Raw genomic sequence first — 21,074 nt, 5'->3', positions numbered from 1 at the left:
CTTAATTATGATTCATGGTATTGTTCTTAAGTGTGACACCTTTGTTTGGTCATAATTCCATTCTTTTTTGTTAGTGATCTTGAGTTTATTTTTGTTGTGGTATGATTGTGACATTTAAGGTCCAAAAATACAGTTACCACATGCTTGTTTTAGATTTTATGTAAGACTGTGACATTGGTACTATGTATATGTATGTATGTTTGCAAAGAATAATAACGGCCTTGATTTTAAATATACGTTAATTTATCTGTATTTAAACAATCATAGTCGTTGGTTCAAAAGTTGTTTAATCTTTTTTTCACAAGCATGACGTCCTTCACAAGTCATCGACTTCGTTTTATATTTTTGTGACAATTCCATGTCTAATAATATATATCCACTAAGAACATTTCATAATCCTATTTTCTAATAAACAATTTAAAAAAATGTCACTTGTCAATACCATATCGGTTCTAAAAGAATCATTTTTAATCAAATTGATTTTTTATTTAAAGTTCACATTATAGAATAGCAACATTGCTTACTTTGAAATTCTTAACTTAATATCCGCCATTACTTCAGTTATATCTTTAACTTGATCAATATTTTTTGTTAGATTAGTTTTGCTAAACCTTCTCACAAAATCTATATTTACTTCAAATATATCTTTAATTTATATTTTATATCTTTAATTTATAATTTATAATGATAATAATATCTTTAATTTAAACCTTATTGAAAACGTATTTTTATGAAAGTTTTTCATATTAGATTTATAATGATAGTTATATTATTGAATTAAATTACCGAATTTATTTGTGTTTACTGTGTTGTTTAATGTTGTAAAAATTGACAATAATAATTGATACCATGTATATCGGTATCCAAGTTTAACGAAGATTACCGTATGCTAAATATACGGACACGATCCTCACTTCTAGATTTGATTTGTAAAATAAATGGTTCATATAATCGTGAATTGTTACATACTATTTTTAAAACAAATAATTTTGAAGATATATCAATCCAAATATGATTTGTGTTTTTTTCTTTTTTTAATACTTAAAACCTTAGACCATAGGTAATGGTTAATGCCCACTAAGGGGCATTTTTCACCACATCATCATCATAATGCCCTTTTAAAAAAGGTGTAATGGTTAATGCCCATTTCATTTATTACTTTCCATTATTTTTCTTCTCTTTGGGCATTATTATAGAAATGCCCTTTACTCTTCATGCCCCTATAATGCCCATGAGTAATGGTGTAAGGGCATTATCAAAATCTTTCATGCCTTTATAAAGCCCCATTACATATGTTCTTAGGGCATGTGTAGTCATAAAGCCCTCAAAGGGGCGTTATGCGACATGTGGCGCGCCACGTCAGCAAGGGGCTTTATGGGGCTTTATACAATTTGAGGCCGTAGTCATAAAGCCCCTGTGTAATCATTACTCAATTAATTTAATTTTCAATTTTTTAAATAATTTATAAGTTTTATAAAATAAAAAAACATTTCATTAAATAAAAAACACTACATTAAAATTAAAAAAAAAGTTACACTAAAAAAAATTACACCTAAAAAATAACCTTTGGCTCATCCGAAAACGTCGTCTAAAAACATTCGGTCCGTGAACCGGTGCCGCATCAAAATAGTCTTTCATCAAACGCTCGTTCGCGGCTTCACGATCTCGCAAGATATAGGTGCGTCGCAAGATGGGTCGTGGAGGGGGAGTAGGCCGAATGTTCTCAAATGCTTGTAGCACAAAAGTACATGCACTCGTAACCGCTTCTTCCTCGGCCGCGTCTTCGTCGGGCGAAAAATATCTTCGGTGAATTTCGGTGAAAGACTCTTCCGAAGGGGAACCCATTTTTTTATAAGGTGACACTAGGTTTTTTAAAAATATATAGAGAATGAGAATGAGAATGTATTGAGTTGTAGAAAAAATGGAAGAATATGAGGTTATTTATAGTGTGAAAAATAAAAAAAATTGATTTTTTTTTTAATATATGACCGTTATCAAACGGTCAAAAATTAAAATTCATCATCTCCTCGCGCCACGATATGCATAACGCCATTTCTTTTTTTTTGGTCATGGCGCCCCGGGGGGCGATGTTCTAGGCGCCATAGCGGCGCTATGGCTCTTTCTCGCGCCCCAATACATATAACCTTATAATTGATGCAAATATAGAGCAAATTCTTTGATATGTTTGATGACCAACCAATCAATTTAATTTACACGGTGATAAATTGATTGGTTCATATTTATCCATTTTATTTGATATAGTTTATAATAAAACCATAATATGTTTTAGAATTTCCTTACCAACTTTAAATAAATAAGAAATCATGTACAAGAGACAAATTCAATACAAAGTGTAGAGGAGAAGCATGACCTTCTCAATTTAAGAAGGAAATGATATGATGGTCTTTTCTCCTTTAAACTACTTTCCTTTTTGATTTTAAAACGACTATAAGTTTTTCATACGTATATTTTTTTTTAAACTACACTGTATTAATGAGGATTTCATTCTCTTTAATTCGAACAGAGTACTGTTATAGTTTTCTTAAAAAAATATTTTACAGGATACGTAAATCATTACGTGATTAAACATTTAGTATAAATCCATTATGTGATTACACATTCGATATGATTTGTTATAATTGATGTTATTACAATTATTCTTATTACGTGATTACAGATTCAATAATAAGATCTTGATTGTTTATGCTTTAATACATGATTAAATCTCTAATATATGACATGATGTGGTTATTATAGGTTGATTGACCAATATTTTGTATTATATTTATACTTAATACGTGATTAGACCTGAAATATTTATGTATTTCATAAAATACATGTTTTGTTTTTTATTATAGTTAAGGTTCAAGGCCGGCTTGGAGGGGGTGTGGGGTGGGCGACAGCACGAGGCCCAAACCCTCTGGGGGCCCAAATCTTTTTAGTTTTGCATAGAATTTACGTTGTATATGCTAGAATATATATATATATATATATATATATATATATATATATATATATATATATATATATATATATATATATATATATATATATATATATATATATATATATATACTAGAAGCATACCCGCGCGTTGCGGCGGCGGCGAAAATATACAATGCGGTATTCATTATCTATTAGTTTAGTAGTCATCTCATGGTATATTAAGTTAATTTTCGTATTCGTGTAAAATACGTTACAACTCAATTAAGTTAACTTATCAATCCTCACGTGCTACATCTGACATGCATATTTATTCTTATGTAAATCTAAAATAAGTCTCCTTATGAAATTACGGAAAAGTCTCCTTTCACCGGGCGACCGACCATATGAAATTTACCCAAACAAAATAGCACAATATAGCCAACTCTAGGTTGCGTGAGACCAAACAAAATAATCTTTACCAAACAATGTTGTGATAGTGACAATTTTTGCAAGAGGGTACTTGTTTCTATTAGTTTATCAATCCTCACAAAATATATATAATTTTTTGTTAATTCAACTATCTGAACAAAAAGAAGACCAAACTCTTTAACTCAGAAGCATTTGAACAAAAAACACCAAATACTTTAACCAACTCTTTGATTTGTAATTTAATACTTTTGCACATTAATTTTTTCATTATTTTATAATTGTTGGTTAGTTGTAAATAGAAATCAAGTATCTACATGTGACAAACTGGACTGTGCTAAGAGGTGAAATTCAGTACCAACTCAAAGACTCTTTGACAAAGAGGGTAATTTTATGTGGGTCAATGGGTCAGGTCAAATTGGCACATATGCAATTTTTCCACCTTTTAATATATTAAAAAATTCTCACATGTGAATGTATACTATTCGCTTGGCTGGTATATGTAGATTTTCTTGCCAAAATATATAATCTGTAATTATGAACGTTGTTTTTCTTTTTTTGACCAGCCAAAACAAACTTCCATTAAACATCACAAAATCAACAAAAATAACAGTTTTCATCTTAGCACCAACCTGTAACACTCTTAAATTGCACCAAGACTAACCAGCTAATTAATATATGAAACCAAAGGGCCACCCCAGATACAAACATTTTCTATCCCAAGGAAGCCAAATCTATGAACCAACAGACATAAATCGTATAACAAAGCAAATGGGAGGCAATGCCAATTGATGGAATATGGAACAGCATCCCATCAAACATTCACTCCCTGCAGAACAATACAAACAAGTATCCCAAGATGCCACACCAGATCAATGTTCCCATCAGATTAGTACAACTCTATGAGCCAACCACAATATTAATGTTGTCTATCATGCATTTTTGGCCATTGATACCAATTTTGCCCTCTAAGCATCCCAAAGCGTTACATCCCATCTTTACTTCCAGTTAAGAAAAAAATGGTATCTGGAATACCCAAAGTTCTGGTAACAGCCCCTAGAATTGCTTCAGTAAGTTATTAACCTACTCAAAACACATTTCAATTAGAAAACTAATGTGTTAAGCGACATTAGATATTTTAAGCTGCTGATCTGTGAAATGTCAGGTTAAATAATGAGTGCTTATAATTATAAAATGAAAGCATGTTGAATTTCACAATTCAACTCTTCTTTGTACCTCCCAGCGAGCCCAATGTTCCATAATTTAAGTCCTTTTGAGCAGTTGTTCTAGTCTATATGACAAAGATTAAAGCACGGTAATATAAGTCCCCATATACAGTTAGGTCCCATGACTATTCACCGGTACCAAACCAAGTTTGTCACTCCACATAATGGTCTGTTGCATAGTAACAGGAAACGCTAATTGATCAAAAAACACGTAAACGTTAATTGATCAAACAACACCACTTCACTGGCTCCAAATTCACAGCAGTCAGAGACATCTTAGCTGCCAACCGACCTAAAACATCATATTCACTCAACCTACTGCTGGTCGGAATGATAAGATTAGCTGATAAATGAAGCTAAGCAGGACTGTACTTACCTCAATCGCTAGGAAAATTTGGCCATCTTCAAATCGCCCATCTAAATGTGTTCGCACAACCACCACCATCGTACAACCCTCATTCTAAACTTTCTAGGCATTGCTGATTTGCTGGAACTCACGGTGCACACCCTCATAACCACCTTAAGACATCAAATTCAACTCTAGATGTCACCGGTAGAATTCTCATCTTCAGTTTTGCTGGTGGTAGTTGTGTACGCGCCGGAAGGAATTTTTGTTGCAGACACGTGCCAGGGGGCAGCCCCACCTCCCTGCATACTTTGCCTAATTCCAGACACGTGCTGGAAATATATTGATAAATGACATATATAAGAATATCATACACCGTAATGCAAAAAAAATAGAAAATGATAAGATAGGACTTACACAGACGCCAACTCTGATGGCTTAAGTACTGCAGCACACCCAGCAGCCAGTGCAGATGCAACTATCCAAATAGCCATTAGCAAAGGATAATTCCTATAGAAAACAAATAAAACAAACTATAAGAAAATATTATCAGAAAATACAAATCATTATTACAGTAGAGGTAGAGAGTACCATGGAGTAATCAGCCCAAGACCACCAATTGGTTCCCTGATGATATGGAATTTAAAGGTATCCATTGGAAGCTTAGCGAACTTATCCTTTTTCTCAGTAACCTATGCATAATTGAAAGCTTTAGCATATTAACGATAGAAAACAAACCGAACCCAAATTCAGAATATCATCCAGAAAATCCTTACCTTTGTAGCAATGGAACGAAGATACTTTGCACGATGAGCCCCAGAAGCTGATGCCCATTCTTTTCCTTCATCATGTTTAAGAGCTCTGCGTGCTGCTTTCACAGCAATATCAATATCCTCCACGGTAACTGCTGCTGGTATATCCCCTGCAACCATATTTTTCAACACATGCAAGTAATGTTAGCAAATCAAGACATGAACAGACCAAACAGTTAAGAATCAAGATCAGGTAGTAGATTGCATAATGCACACATGAGATTAACAATAATAATGAAAAATACATAAAGGACTCAAGTAAACGTTCAACTTCAACCCCACCAAATCAAGCATACCTGTAACCCCAAGCAATGCTGGAATTCCATCTTTACCATCTCGAGTAGATCATCTCTCGTGAAGAACATCGGACCGAGATCACTAATCGGAACCCTAGCCGTCGCCTCCGCTTTCTGGCTTTGTCGAACCAACACAAACACGCCACCAGCTTCTAAACTATTGAAATCAGCAATACAGTCCTCAAAATTATAAATTTTCAACATCAGTTTCTAGAACTAACGAAATCTGAAGCACATGACCTACAAAAATAAGAAAAAAAAGGTTGCTAGAATTACCTTCGTTGTCAGAAAACGTACATGCAGCCGATAAATCGGAACCGGGTTGTCGGAACCTACCTCAACCACCATCTACCGCCAGTTGCTCGTCTCATTTGCCAACAATCTGCTCGAGAATCCCACTGCCGGAACCCTAATCGGCGGATTTTAACACTGCACACGACACCGTCACAGGATGGGGTCATGGATTTGAAATCGAATGAAAGTAAAACCCTAGATCTGGTGAAATCCTCACAGATCTGTTCATGAGTCGCAGAGAGTGGGAGAGAGAAGGTTGATAAAGTTTTGTGAGAGTAAATCGAATGAAAGTAAAACCCTTGATCCGTGTGAGCTGAATATCAGCCGTTCAGATCACAATCCGTGTGAAAAAGTTAAAGAAATAGACGGTTGAAGATGAATCAGTTGAAGGGTAAATTATGTTGTGTTTCTTGGTGCTTCAAGTGTTGTACATTGTGCATTGAGGGTGTTTTCAACACATTGTTCAATTACCATTCTGTCCTTCCTATATCCTTATTAAAGTAGTATATATATATATATATATACTGAATCGAAAGATGACACAAACAAGCTCTTGTTGGGGTGGTTATTGCCTTGCTTAAAAACAAGGAGACGTGGGTTCTAATCCTGGCGTCTCCAAATTCTCTATTTTAGCTTCATTTTTTAGATTTTTTAACTGCGTATGACATTTAATGCCTAATTTTGTCAACTACAACTTTTCGTTTAATTAATAAATTACTAACTACACTTAGCTAAAAATAACTATTTAAATTACTTTCACATAAATTTTAGCGATTAAATAATTGATGAGTTTATAATACATGGAAATTTGCGAATAGGGCCCAAAATTTTTATCTCGCACAAGGCCATTTTCTTTTGTTATTTTCAGAGACGGCCCTGTTAAGGTTAGTATGTAATTACGTAATCACTTAGCGGGGTTTCACTTAAATACTAAAATGAAATTACGTAATCACGTAATCAATTAATAATACATAGTCAACTATTGTTACGTACTCACTTAGTGGAGTTTTACATAATAGTATAATGAAATCACATAATTATGTAACGTTACACAATCACGTAACGTTATAGCTTGTAAAATAAAAAAAAAATAAAAAATTATAGCAATAGTCTACTTAAATTAAAGAGAATGAAATACCATTTAATACGGTGTATTTAAAAAAATTACCATGTAGAAAAGTTATAGCCGTTTGAAAACCATGAGGGAAATGAGTTTATGAGTCAAAAATATTGAATTTTCATATTTTGTTATTTTCCTCACTTATTTCTCTTGTTTTTGGTTAGATGAATTTTATATTTGGGGACCACATAATCTCAACAATTGATCTTGCAAATCAATTGCCCAAATTGTCCTCTGCATTTTATAGGCTGTCTTAGACAATAACCTTCCTCTATAGAATGGTATAAATTTCAAAGATATAAAATTAATATCAAACATATTCATAAAAAATAATTTAAGTTTTATATCTATTTTTTTTGTTTTATTTTAGTGGACAGATTAGATATTATAAAAGTTTTCAAAGAAATCTTTGAAATTATCTCTATACTTGTCTCTTTTAATAATTATCGATCAATAGTTTTCGTTACATCGAAATCAGGATGTCAATTTGAAACAATGTGAAATTTGAAAGCTAAATGGCAAAATCTAAACAGAATTTAATCTATAATGACATCTACTAATTGTGAAACTGGAACTTGGATAGATTTGCTAGGTAGCTCCCTTCACTATTATATATACGTATCAGTTTGAACTTCAATAGTGACCAGAATATTTAAGTGTTTATTTTAATTTTTATATAAAAATTTTAAGTATTTCTTTTGAACTTCTGATGTCTGAAAATTTTAAGTATTCTCTTCATCATTTAATTTGATCTTTTTGACGACCTGCGTGAGTACTATTGAACTTCTGATATCTGAAAATTTTAAGTATTCTCTTCATCATTTAATTTGATCTTTTTGACGACCTGCGTGAGTACGTTAGCTTTTTTTTTTTTTTTAAATCTAACTTTATAACTATGTTTATTTTTATCCATATTTTGATATAAATTTTATTGAAAATTAATACTGTGCCGCTATCATACCAAATCGAACAGAAACCGACGATGAATAGTATTTTTTTTTTGTATTCAAAACAAGGTATTTTTGGTATCGTAAACTATACGAGTGCAGCGGTAACAATATTAAAAAGAAAACACATTTGTTTTGTATCGTAAATTATACGAGTATCGATACGTGAAGAACCAAACCGATTGATATCGGTAGTATCGGAATCAGTATTCGTTTTTATGGTTTTCGATTGATATTAAACACATGTCAATATCCTTTTGGGCATATCACGATTTTATTTTTTTGTTTTCTTTATTACTTACTATAGGGAGTGTCGGTACCAAAACGAACAAAACCGATACCAACTGATTTCCGGACACATAGCGCGGGGAAAATCACTAGTTAAAAATAGTAGAAAGCGAATTGTCTAGCAGTCCCATTCAGTCTTGAAAATATGCGATAGCGCATCGACCATAAACTCATAAAACTTGGTTACTATTTTCATAATATAAAGGAAAATTGGTATTTAATAAACCAACCTTTAACCAGTTGGTAAATAATAATCCAACCTACAGAATTAGTATATAATAATCCTACCTATCAACATGTTGGTACTCAATAAACTTCCGTTAGTTTTTTTTAACTGAAGTTAGTTTTTAAGTTTTATTTATTACAAAAACAGTCCCTGTAGTTGTAATTTACTAGTTTTAACTATTTTATAAACCTCAAATCGAGGAAAAGAAGGATTTTCGAGTGCTTTTTTGTTTCATAAAATAGTTAAAACTAGTAAATTACAACTACAGGGACTGTTTGTGTAATAAATAAAACATAAAAACTAACTTCAGTTAAAAAAAATTAACGGAAGTTCATTGAGTACCATCATGTTAATAGGTGGGATTATTATTTACCAATTTTGAAGGTTGGATTATTATTTACCAACTGGTTAAAGGTTGGTTTATTAAATACCAATTTTCCTAATATAAATTAGCAACATGTTGTTGCATGGTGTTGTTGTACCCAAAGCATTGGGTGTTTTTCAAAAAAAATTTGTGGTTTTTTACTTTCAACCCAAAGGTTTTTATTTTTTATATTTTAACCCTTTTAATTTGTTTACTTTTAACCCAAAACTTTTTATCTTTTGTAATTTAACCCAAAACTTTGTTATTTACAACTTTGGTCCCCTCATACGTTTTATCTTTCGCAAGTTGTTGGTTTTACGTTTCGTTCTAAAATTTGCGAGTTAATACGTCGTAACATGCGTGTGTGGTTCAACGTTTTTGGTCTATTCTTTTCACATTTGACAGGTATGTCGAAACGTGTCTATTTCCCCCCTTGGCAAGTTCGCCGCAACGGGCGGATCGTACATCGACTTAGTTATTCTTTTCTACATTATTTTACGAGTTAATACATCGCAACGTGCGTGTGTGGTTCAACGTTTTTTGTCTATTTTTTTCACATTTGACAGGTATGTCGCAACGTGTCTATTTCCCCCCTTTGGCAAGTTCGCCGCAACGGGCGGATCCTACATAGACTTAGTTATTCTTTTCTACATTATTTTACGAGTTAACACGGCGCAACGTGCGTGTGCGGTTCAGCGTTTTTACGTCTATTTTTTTCCATTTAATAAGTTTGTCACAACGCGTGGGTCCTAAATCGACAAAGTTATTTTTTATATGTTATATATTTCAGTCTTATTTCTTCGCATCAACACGCCACAACTTCAGTATTGGTGATCGCTACCAGCAGTGTGGCATTGATGTTATTTGGCATAGTTTAGGCCCCCGCCGCAACGCGAGGGTTCTTAATTCTAGTTAAATACCTTTTTCACTACTTATTAACAAGGATGTTGTTGGGTTATATAAGATCTGCTGATGATGAAAGCCAAAACCCAAGGGAACCATCTTCTCTGCCGATGGAATAAATTGAAGTATAATCCTTGGTACAGAAGTTTCTTCCTTGAAGGCTTCCCGAAACAATTGCCCAAACTACTGGAACAAAACTACTGGCTTCAAGAATAGAGAACAAAAGTACAAATGTTAGATTTACTATTACAATAAATGGAGATTTATGTAGTTTCATATTTATAAAACTCTTTTATTTTCATGTAAGTCTTTTCAAAATATTCAAGATGTGCATGTGGTAAGCAATATTATGTTTAAAAAATCAGGGTGTTAAAACACTACCTGTCTTAAAAAATTTCGTCCTCAAAATTTCAAATAAATAGTAATAGTTCAAACAACTAACGAAGAGCATAACTTTAATTATCCGATGTCGATAAAAATAAAATCTAGAACTTCTTGTCTCTAGTGGAAACACAAATATCTTAACATGGCATCTACCCATACCCACATGTTTAAGTTTTAAAAAGTTTTTTCGACATAAAAGAGCCTCAGCTCAGATACCATAATTGTAACACCTCGCCCCGACGACGTGTCACTTACACAGTAATCAGATCACAAATATAATTCCACTGATAATAATAAAACAATACAATTACAATATTATAATAAATCATAACATCCTTTATTTTTCGTTAAATAAAATCTTTGATCTTGATCTGAAAAAACTTGTGAGTCTTTTATCCCTTGATCCATCTTTCCTAGTTTTTCTCGAATAAACCTGTAACCTAACGTACATAAAAGACATATGCACGCCTGAGTAAAAGTTACTCAGAAGGACAACAACATAACTGTTAGGGCATATGTTTTTATAATTATGGATCCAATATTCCGAGGTGTTGCCTGGATCAGTTATCCTTAGCGCGTAGTTCAGGGACTCAGAGGATCAAGGATCCTTATTATTACTTGTGATTTCTAACAATGTTCTCGATGTGTTCTAATACTCATGTGCAGGTTATTAACGAAGTGGACCGAGTCTTAGCTGGAATCTCGGGAATAATTCGTTCAAGACGTTGCACGTGCTATATCCACAAACGGTCATGGGGCTTGAACGTGGTCTCCCAAGATTATCAGACTTAGTTGTTAGGCTTATTCAAAATGGGTTGATCAAGTGTTATAACAGAAATATGACAGATAAATTAGACTAATATCCTCCATATTTAGGGGCAATTGTTAGGGGATTAATTTTTAATACTATGGATCACATATCCTTAGATCTGGCCTGGATCACTGATCCTTAACAGATGGTGCAGGAAGTCTGAGGATCAAGGATCCTTATTATTATTTATATTTACTAACAAATGTATCCTATGTTTAAACTTGTTTTCGTAGGAGTTTAACGAATTGGACTTGGTCTATGCTGGAATATCGCAGAATAAGCTCTCAATTGGCACGTGCTTGGACGAGTGTAGCCGTTATGGAGAACATGGGGATACTTGCACATATTTCGGATTGTTTGTTAACTTGTTGTTTTCTATTTTTATAAGGGGATAACAAGCTCATTTTAAGCGTATAGCAAGCTATCATATGAACACACAACACTCACACTCTCTCTCGCAAACTGCAAACACTAGTCATTATTGTATTGAGCTCATTATCTTTCGAAGTTGTACTTGAATCACTATTTACTTTTCTATATACTTGGTGATCAGTAGTTTCCATCACCCGAAGTATTTTGTGCCGAAGATCTATCAAGGATCAAGGGCTTTTTCCTCGTACAAATATCGGTGTTCATTGTCATTTTTACTTTACACTTTGATCACATTATTGTTCATACACATTAGCACTCTACCTGACAATCAAAGTTTGGTTACATTATGCCTTAAACTGATGTTTGACCAAAACACTTACAGCTTCAAGACCAGACATTATGTTTGCCATATTTCTTTGTGCTCGATATCAAGCAAATCCAAAGGAGTCGCATATGAAGGCGGTTAAGCGAATTTTACGTTACTTGAAGGGAAATCCTAAGTTTGGGTTATGGTACCCTGCTGATAGTGACTTGGAGTTTATTGCATATAGTGATTCACATTTCGGAGGATGTAAATCAACCAGAAAATCTACCACGGGTGGTTGTCAGTTCTTAACGGGAAGACTTGTGTCATGGCAGTGCAAGAAACAAGCCTGTGTGTCTACATCTTCGTGTGAAGCTGAATATATTGCTGCGGGTAGCTGTTGCTCTCAGGTTCTATGGATACAACATCAGATGCGCGATTACGGTTTGAATTTCACTCGCACCCTTATTATGATAGACAATAATGCCACAATTTCCATAACCAATAATCCCGTAAAACACAGTCGCACAAAACATATTGACATTTGTCATCATTTTATATGGGATTATGCTGAAAAGAAAATGATTGAACTACATAGAGTCAACCCATTAGATAACTTGGCAGATCTTTACACAAAAGCATTTGACAGGTCTCGATTTGAACATCTAGTTGAACTCAACGGGATGAGGAATCCTGAATAGCCAGTTTTTTTATAAGATTTTTTGTAAATATTTATTACTTTTTAAAAAATAAAAAATTTAAAAAAAAAATTTGAAAACCATAAAAATAAAAAAATTAGTGTTTAGGTAAAAAATCAGACAAGGATAATGCAACCAAACTCTCTGTTATGGGGTATGATGCTTGAATTGGTAAACAACAATGAGGATCACTCAGAAATGCAAGTGACACAAAGATTTATACGAGTAAAAAGCCCTTGATCAATGAATGATCTCTGGCATAAAAAACCTCGGGTGATGGAAACTACCGATCACCAACTCAAATTAAACAATAATTCTTTTACAACGTCGGATGATAGCGTGCTAAGTACAAGGATCACTATAGTGTATCGTGTAAAAGTGTATGAAAAATGCTAAGTATTTTGCCGAGACCTGGCGAGAGCAGTTGTACGAGTGTGTGTGTAGCCAAAAATAGCCAAGTGTTCTAAAAATAGCTCGCTATCCCCTTTAAAAATAGAAAATATCTAGCCTAACTAACAGTCCGCATTTCGTGCCTTCTCCCCACGTTCTCCATAACGTTCACAATGGTCAAGCACGTGCAGAATTGAAGGGAATATGCTCCAGGAATATCGCCATGACCAAGTCCAAGCCGGTACTCCTGCAAAACAATACCGAATTCAAAGTAGACAATCATTAGTATAAGGATCCTTAGGATGATCCATGATCCTGATCCTGAAGCACTTCTGAGGATCACTAATTGTCACAGAAGTAAGGATCACCAAACAGGATAATACTTGAGGATCACGGGTCATTAAGAAATCCTCCCCTAACAATTGCCCCCAAAAATATAAGGAGTAATTATGTAAATAAACGAGTTGTATTTTATCGATCTTATCTGCAACAAACTAACGGATATATAGCCGTTAAGATCGAACTAGCCGTTGAAATCCTGACATCACTGAGGTGACTTATCCTGCAAGATCATCATTATAAATGGCAGTTAGAGATAAGAGCTAAAGGGCATTTAAATCCGAGCGTTTCCTCTTTAAATCCTCATCAGAAGACTTATTCAGGTATCTCTTTTCCTCTTTCTCTCTTCATCTTCTCGTACCCTGTTTTTCTTTCTTTACCATTGTTAGGGCTGGATTTTTGTAACATATGATCCTTACATGTGATCCTAACCAGTGATCCTTATTTCTTTGGCAGATAGTGATCCTCAGAAGAGTTCCAGGATCAGGATCACGGACCATCATAGGGATCCTCATGCTAACAGTTGTTTTCATTGGATTTAATGTTATCTTGCAGGAATGTCTAGCGGGATCCGCTCTTAGCAACGTAATCAAGGGACTCGTCTTTACAACTTTGGCATATGCTTAATCAGAGATGAACGTTGTAGAGGATATGGAAACTCCGCATGATTTAAGGGCGATAATTTAGGCTAGATTTACTTTTATTCCTAAAGGGGTAATGAGCTGATAGTTAGTCTATTTACCTAAAATAGGGCCACCCACACTTGTATATATAGCACTCTTCCACATTCGGAAGACGGACAACACATTTTTCACACGCTTAGACACACGATACTATAGTGACCTTGTACTCAGCTCGTTACCATCCGAAGTTGTAACCATTATTTGTTATATTGAAGTTTGGTGATCGGTAGTTGCCATCACCCGAGGTTTTTTATGCCGGAGATCATTCACTGATCAAGGGCTTTTTCCTCGTATAAATCCTTGTGTCACTTGCATATTTCATACTAAAGTGATCCTTTACTTCTTCATCAAACCAAGCATCATTCCCCGTTTACATAGAGTTTGGTTGCATTATCCTTGTGTGATTTTTGACCAAAACAGTTTGGCGCCCACCGTGGGGCAATTGGTGCTTCATTCATAAGAAAATTTTCTGTTGGTGATCAATTCGAAGTATTACATGGCTTCATCATTGAAGAATACATCCACGGCGATGTCTGCAGTCAACTCGTCTCAGAACACTCTACCTTTGCCTCCACCACCAGCGGGATCCTAGAAAAATGCTGAGAAGAGACCAACTCCTGCTTTCTCTAAACCTTCATCTTCTTCTGCTTTAACTTCTCCTGTTCCCAGTACTAGTGATATATTTACTTTGATTTTGCAGATGAAAGATCGTATGCAGCGGCAGGATGAAACTAATGACAGGATCCTCAGAGAAATCGGAGATCTCAAAAAACAAAAGAAAACGGCAGAGGATCATTCCCCACTGATGCCCAAATCTTTGAATTTTGATACTCCAATGATTACTTCTCAGCCATCGGAGGTCCCAGACATTCAACATATGGGTGGATCAAGAGGAGTGCATTTCGGCCCAGCAGCAATTACTCAGGCATCAGGATCATATTTCCAACCGGCAGGATCTTACACCCAGCATATGGGATCCTTCATGAGCTTAGGATCCTCCTTCGTTCCAGGATCATCCCAGGTTCAAGGATCCTCCTTTGTTCCAGGATCATCCCAGGTTCAAGGATCCTCCTTTGTTCCAGGATCATCCCAGGTTCAAGGATCCTCCTTCGTTCCAGGATCATCCCAGGTTCAAGGATCCCTTCAGATACCAGGATCCTTGAAGAATTTGCAAACAGGAAGTCCAGATGTCCATCAAGGAGATTTTATTCCAATGCAGACCATTGCTTCCACTGGTCCATCCATTATCCCAGAATCCCAGCAATATGGATTCACACCCAATGTTCCTAACTTGAACCCGATGGGAAGTAACACTTTTAATAATTCTCTTACCACTAACCATGGATTCATGCAGGATACAGGTATCAATCATGCTATGGCCAGAGAACTACAAAAACTGAAGGATATGATATCAAGTGTTCCAGGGGTAGTCACACCTATCCCGGAGATTGCAGATGGAAGCCATAAGGTATCTCGTTTTGCACCACCAATTTGTGATGCTGAGATACCCAAAAGGTTCCATATCCCTACTATGAAGCTGTATGATGGTACAACGGATCCTGAGGAACACATAGCACAATACAGGGAGAGGATGGAGATCAATCCAATTCCAGAAAAGTTAAAGGAAGCATGCTTATGCAAAGGATTTGGATCCACTCTTACTGGATCAGCTCTTAAATGGCTGCTAAGTCTTCCCCCTTACTCTATTACTTCATTTGCTAATTTAGTTAATTTATTCAATAATCAATTCTCTTGTAGTAGAAAATTTGAAAGATTGACTAGTGATTTATATAGGGTAACTCAGGGTCATAATGAATCATTAAGGGATTACATAACCAAGTTTAGTAAAGAATCCTTGGACATTCCTAACTTGGATATGGCCACAGCTGTTGAGGCCTTCAAGATGGGATTGCTTAAGGATTCATTGTTCTATGATGATCTTGTTATGACACCATGCAGGAACCTAGATGAAGTAAGAACTCGGGCACTCAGGTTCATCCGGCTAGAGGATGACAAGAGAATCCAGGAGAGACAAGCAGGATCCTTAAAGCAAAGAAAAGCAAGGATCCTCTTTCAAAAGCAACAGATTCAAATCCTACAATAGGAATGACAACCAGAACGTGCATGTCGTTGACCAAGAAGAGGATGATGAGGATTATCCTCCGATTTCTGAATATTGTTTTTCCGTTGATAATCATGAACTAATCCTTGCAATGCAGAATCTAGGAGAAAAAGCCAGATGGCCCAGAAAAAACGACAAACCAACTGGAACTAAAGACAAATCAAAGTGGTGTGCATACCACGAGGATTTTGGGCATTTAACTGAAGAATGTATCGCATTAAGAAAGGAAATTGGATATCTGCTAAGCAAGGGGCATCTAAAAGAGTTGTTGGGAAGTAAAAAGCAAAGGACTCAGGATCCTGAAAGGATCCCTGAGAAAGCTCCAGCTCCTCCGGCAGATGCCCAAGTGATCAACTTTATTTCTGGAGGATCAGACATCTGTGGTACATCCTTCTCAGCAGCTAAAAGGCATGCAAAGGAAGCTAAAATGGATAACGGAGAAAGGCCTATTCGAACATCAAGTGTCTCGGAAGGAAAAGCGATAACCTTTGATGAGGATGATCGCATTAACATCCAGGATCCTCATCATGATAGTCTAGTCATCACTCTCTTTATCTCTAACCATTTTGTCCGCAGGATCCTTATTGACGGAGGAAGCTCAGTAAATATTATCCAGCTTGATGTTCTGAAGAAGATGGGTATCCCTGAATCAGATATCACACCAAGATCCTCCGTACTTGTGGGATTCAGTGGCGAAACTAAGAAAACCTTGGGGGACATCAAACTCCCAATTTATGTGGAAGGATTACATAATTATCAAAAATTTTGTGTTATTGACTGTTTGTCTTGTTGTAATGTTATCCTTGGCAGACCCTGGATACATGATATGAAGGCAGTCCCATCCACCTACCATCAATGTGTGAAGCTCCCTAGCCCATGGGGAATAATCAAGATCGACAGTGATCAGCAGGAGGCTAAGGATTGTTACACCTCGTCAATGAAACCAGCCTCGAAGCCAAGGGAGCAATAGCAATTACAGTATCCTCCAAGGAATGTCTTGGAGGCGAGAGAACAGGATGTAACCGAAATCCTTTTGGATCCTAATGATCCTGAATCAAAAATCTATATAGGATCAGGGATCCTTGGCAAGATGAAAGAAGACCTAGTATCCTTCCTCAAAAGAAGAAAGTCTACCTTTGCATGGAAACATGAGGATATGACAGGTATATCTAAGGATATTATAACTCATAAACTTGGCATTGACAGGTCAATCAAACCAATCCATCAAAAAAGGAGGAAGTTTGCACCGGAAAGAAATGCCATTATCCAGGAAGAGGTAGAAAGATTACTTCGAGCAGGTATGATTAGAGAGGTAAAGTATCCAAAATGGCTAGCCAATGTGGTCGTTGTTCAAAAGAAAAACGGAAAGTGGAGGGTATGTGTCGATTTCACTGATTTGAATAAGGCATGTCCCAAGGATCCTTTCCCATTACCCCACATTGACTCCATGGTGGATGCAACGGCGGGGCATGAACTGTTAACTTTTATGGATGCATCATCTGGATTCCAACAAATTCAGATGGAGCCATCTGACCAAGAGGATACGGCTTTTATGACCCCAACCGGTTTATATTGTTATATTGCCATGCCTTTTGGATTAAGAAATGCAGGTGCAACATATCAAAGGCTGGTGAATATGATGTTCAAAGATCAAATTGGACAGACTATGGAAGTGTACATAGATGATATGGTAGTAAAGTCAAAGAAAGCTGAGGATCACCTAAGGGACTTGGAGGAAGCATTTGATATCCTTGATAATTATAACATGAAGCTTAATCCTTCAAAATGTCACTTTGGTGTTAAAGCAGGTAAATTTCTAGGATATATGCAAAGGGGCATTGAAGCAAGCCCGGAACAAATTAAAGCGTTGGTGAATATCAAATCCCCTGCCAATGCTAAGGATGTGCAAAGGCTAACAGGCAGGATAGCAGCTCTAAACAGGTTCATATCAAAATCCTCAGAAAGATGTAAAGAATTTTATGATATCCTAAGAAAAAACAAGAAATTTGAGTGGACTGAAAAGCACGAGAATGCTTTACAAGCCCTCAAAGAGTATATGTCCTCAGCTCCAGCATTAATGAAACCCGGAAAAGGAGATGTGTTATCCTTATACCTGGCGGTATCCTCAACAGCTGTAAGTGCAGTCCTTGTTAAGGATCATGAAGGTACACAATATCCTATCTATTATGTAAGTAAGAGTTTACTTGATGCTGAATCCAGGTACTCACACCTTGAAAAACTTATTCTTGCATTAATTATGGCATCTACTAAGCTAAGACATTATTTTGAAACCCATACTATCGTTGTTAGAACTAATTTTCCAATCAAGAATGTCCTCAGGAAACCAGAGATGTCCGGAAGAATGGCTAAGTGGGCAGTAAAGCTTAGTGCCCACGATATAAGATACGAGCCTAGAACAGCCATCAAATCTCAAGCATTAGCAGACTTTGTGGCTGATTTCAGTAGTGATCTACAAAAGGAAGCCGAATTGGAGATCCAGCAGCTGGATGAGACCAAGGATCATTGGATACTACACACTGATGGATCCTCAAATGTCAAAGGCACAGGGCTCGGCATACTACTAAAATCGCCACAGGGGGACATAATACCCCACTCCATAGCCTGTGAATTCCAAGCAACTAACAATGAGGCTGAATATGAAGCCTTAATTGTTGGTTTGCAAATTGCTAAGCATATGGGGGTCAGGTATCTTGAAGTATACGTAGACTCATTGCTGATCACTAATCACTTTAATGGATCTTATGCTGTTAAAGGTGAAAAACTAACCAAATATTTAGAGATAGTCAAAGAATTGGCACTCTCCTTTGTTTCTTTCAGTTTAACACAGGTACCAAGGGAGGAAAATACAGAAGCTGATGCATTGGCCAATCTAGGATCATCTTTGAAGATCCCAGAGGATATAAGTATCCCCATCATCCATATCCTGGCTCCTGCTATTGAAAAACAGGTGGCCATGGAAATAGAAGAGGATACTGCAATGATCCCTAGCGAGGATACTCAATCTTATTCAGGATCATGGATCTCACCAATCATGAGATACTTACAACACGGGGAGATTCCTATGGGAGAAAATCCTAGGGCTTTCAGGATTAAGGTATCTCAATTCACAATCTTAAATAATGTGTTATATAAGCGATCTCTTGCAGGACCATATTTAAGATGTATTGAGGATCCTGAAATTCAAGAAGTGTTAAAAGACTTCCATGAAGGAGATTGTGGAAACCACACTGGGGGCAGGGCATTGTTCTCAAGGATCCTTAGGACAGGATACTATTGGCCAACTATGAAGAGGGATGCTGTGGAGTATGCTAAGAAGTGTGATCCTTGTCAAAGACACAGCAATATCCTTCATCAGCCGGCTGAATTTCTACATCCTATACCATCCTCTTGGCCATTCATGAGATGGGGAATGGATATAGTTGGCAAGCTCCCTAAAGCACCTGGTGGAAAAGTATTTATGCTTGCCATGACTGACTACTTCTCCAAATGGATAGAGGCTGAAGCTTTTGCCCAAGTCAGAGAGAAGGAAGTTATATCCTTTATTAAAAGAAACATTATAACTAGATTTGGCATCCCTTCTGAAATTGTATGTGATAATGGTTCCCAATTTATTGGGAGCAGGACTACTAACTTTTGTGACAGTTGGGGGATTAAGATGATAACATCAACACCAGTCCACCCACAAGCCAATGGCCAAGCAGAATCATCCAACAAGATCATCATCAACAATCTGAAGAAGAAACTTGGATCCAAGAAGGGGAAATGGGCAGAAGAATTGCCTTATGTGCTTTGGGCTGACAGGACAACTCCCAAGAATGCTACTGGTCAAACACCCTTCTCTTTGGTGTTTGGGGCAGAAGCAGTGATCCCAACAGAAATGGTGGTTCCAACTGCTAGAACAAGTACCCGTGATCCTGAAGAGAATGCTGCAAACTTGGCTCAGGATTTGGATACTATTGAAGAAATCAGGGATCTGGCTAGGATAAGGATGGCTAGCTACCAACAAAGAATGGCTGGTGCTTACAACAAAAATGTCAGAATAAGGAAATTCCAAGTGGGGGATATGGTATTGAGAAAAGCATTCCAAAATACCATCAATCCTGCTGACGGGAAGTTAGCACCAAAGTGGGAAGGCCCTTACTTGATTGAAGCTGAAGCAGGAAAAGGGGCATATAGATTGCTAACCATGGAAGGAAATTTGTTACCGAGAGCCTGGGATGCTGTTCACTTAAAGAAATATTTCATGTGAACAGGATCCTCCTAGCACATATGATCCTTATATTGAAAGCATCCCCGAAGGATCCCAGCGATGTCAATGATCTTTACTCTGGTAAAATCCTGATCCTAAACTATTTCATTTTCTTATTTTTACCTAAGGATAAGGATCATGCATCCTTCATCCTCTTCTCACGAGAATTTAAGTTCTGATAGTCCAGGTATCCTCAGCATATCATTAAGAATCTTCAAAAGCATCTCAGATCCTTGGGTTCAACCCAGTTATCCTTGGGCTTGTCCCCAGTTTCCGCCTGTAGCGCACGATGATCCTGGTATAGTTCACGTCTTTGGGACCAGTACCCACTTTCGGGGCTGACAACCTCATCGTACTGGCTATACCTAGGATCCTACGTATAATGGTAGACGTACCATACATCCGTTCCTAAGGTTTCTAACGTTTTCACGTTAGCTAAGGTTTTGGCATTTTCATGTCACTAAGATTGGATAGTCGCCAGTAAGGGCCATACTCCAGTTTACATACGATCCTTGGGCTTGTCCCCAG

General features: G+C 36.4%; 1 long non-coding RNA gene across 5 annotated transcripts; it reads right to left on the bottom strand.

Annotated features, from left to right (window-relative positions):
• Positions 1 to 3,948: 3,948 nt before the first annotated feature.
• LOC110895440 lies at positions 3,949 to 6,612 on the bottom strand. Of its 5 annotated transcripts, none has more exons than XR_002567147.2 (7): positions 6,308 to 6,600; positions 6,032 to 6,188; positions 5,700 to 5,845; positions 5,515 to 5,615; positions 5,341 to 5,433; positions 4,588 to 5,255; positions 3,949 to 4,434 (listed from the first exon to the last, which is right to left on the bottom strand). It is a non-coding gene; the product is annotated as an uncharacterized LOC110895440 (long non-coding RNA). The 5 variants fall into 5 exon arrangements; XR_002567149.2 differs by having other exon boundaries at positions 3,949 to 4,869; positions 4,954 to 5,255; XR_002567145.2 differs by having other exon boundaries at positions 3,949 to 5,255; positions 6,308 to 6,612.
• Between the last annotated feature and the right edge of the window lie 14,462 nt (positions 6,613 to 21,074).

The sequence above is a fragment of the Helianthus annuus genome, chromosome 12 (assembly GCF_002127325.2).
Source record: "Helianthus annuus cultivar XRQ/B chromosome 12, HanXRQr2.0-SUNRISE, whole genome shotgun sequence".
Lineage (NCBI taxonomy): Eukaryota > Viridiplantae > Streptophyta > Magnoliopsida > Asterales > Asteraceae > Helianthus > Helianthus annuus.
The sequence above is the reverse complement of the archived record's forward strand: the minus strand, read 5'-3'. Positions and strand labels throughout refer to the sequence as shown.